Genomic DNA, 2,042 nt, shown 5'->3' on the forward strand with positions numbered 1-2,042 from the left:
TATTCCAGGTTGTTGCTTCCAGATTCTTCCTTCCATCTGACACCAGGACTCAATTTTGCCAAATTTTGTGCCACTTTAAAACAAGGATCACCTTTCTTCCAGTTTGCAACAACACATACATCATTTCTGCTCAAGTCCTCATCAGAAGTATCTTTAGAGTCCATATTTCCACAAACAGTCTCTTTAAAGCAGTTTTGGCCTTTTCTATCAAGCTCCTCACAACTCTTCCAGAAACTCCCCCTTATCCATTTAAAAAGCCGTTCCAACATGTTTGGTATTTGCAAACTCAGCAGCAAAAGCACCCCACTTCTCCGGTACCAAAATCTGTCCTAGTTTGCTAATGCTGCAGAATGCAAAACACCAGAGATGGGTAGGCTTTTATAAAATGGGGGTTTATTTCACTACACAATTACAGTCTTAAGGCCACAAAGTGTCCAAGGTAACACATCAGCAATCGGGTACCCTCACCGGAGGATGGCCAATGGCCTCTGGAAAACCTCTGTTAGCTAGGAAGGCAGCTGGTATCTGCTCCAAAGGTCCGGCCTCAAAACGGCTTTCTCCCAGGACGTTCCTTTCTAGCAAGCTTGCTTCTCTTCAAAACATCACTCCCAGCTGCATTCTCTTTCTTCCCCCCGAGTCAGCTCATTTATATAGCTCCACCGATAAGGGCCCACCCTGAATGGGCGGGGCCACGCCTCCATGGAAACATCTCATCAAAATTATCACTGACAGCTGGGTGGGGCACACTCCAAGCAAATCCAACCAGCACCCAAGCGTCTGCCCCACACAAGACCACAAAGATAATGGCATTTGCAGGACACAATACACTCAAACCGGCACAGATGCCATCTTTTTTTTTTAATTTAATAAATTTTATTTTGAAGTAAATTCAATCTTACAGGAACAGTTGCAAAACAGTGCAAACCCCATACACAGAACTCCATCATACCCCGACCCCCCCTCCCCCGATACCCCGATCCATCACCTTTAGGTTCCTGTCACACCACCGTTTCTTTCTTTCCCTCCCTCCCTCCCTATCTATCATCCATCATCTATTGCTCTATCTTCTGAACATATGAGAGCTAGCTGCACACATCTTTGAACAAACAATATAATTCACATATACCTTTCCCATGGACAGGAACATTCTTTTATGCAATCTCATTAAGCGTAGCTAAGAAGTTCAAGAAATTCAACATTGATATAAAGCTTACATTCTATATTTCCGTTTTTTTTCCTTGTGTCCCATCTGTGTCCCTTTGAGCCTTCTCTCCTCCATCTTCAGATCCCATCCAGGATCATCCTTGGCATTTAGTTGTCATCTATTTAGGCTGTCTTTTTTTTTTTTTTTTTTTTTTAAATTTTGGAAACATATATATAGCCTAAATCTTTGCATTCCACCCCCTCCCTAGCATTCCATTAGTGGGATTAATCACATTTAGAATGTTGCAATGCCATCACCTTCCCACCATCCATTTCTAGAAGTTTCCCTTCACTGCAAACAGAAACCCTACTCTCATTTCTTAACTCCCCATTGCCCCTTCCTCCATTTCTCGGAACCCCTACTCTACTTTTCATCTCTATGGTCATATTCTGATACTTTCTTTGTGTTTATCATGGGGCTTAAATTTAACATCTTAAATCTATAACAATTTTGTTTTTCTTTGATACCAACTTAACTTCAATAGGACACATAAACTATGTTCCTATACTCCATCATTCCCCCACCTTTATGTAGTTCTTGTAAAAAATTACATATTTTACATTGAGTCCAAAACCACTGATTTATCATTACAGTTCATGTATTTTAGATCCTGTAGGAAGTAAATAGTGGAGTTATAAATCAACAATACAGTAGTATTGGTATTTATATTTACCATGTGATCTTTACTGGAAATCTTTATTTCTTCATGTGGTTTCAGTCAATTGTTTAGTGTCCCTTCCTTTCAGCCTGCTCAACTCCCTTTAGCATTTCTTATAGGACTGATTACTGGTGATGAAGTCCCTCAGCTTTTGATTATCCGGGAATGTTTACATCTCCC

Source organism: Choloepus didactylus, chromosome 11, assembly GCF_015220235.1.
Source record: "Choloepus didactylus isolate mChoDid1 chromosome 11, mChoDid1.pri, whole genome shotgun sequence".
Taxonomy (NCBI): domain Eukaryota; kingdom Metazoa; phylum Chordata; class Mammalia; order Pilosa; family Megalonychidae; genus Choloepus; species Choloepus didactylus.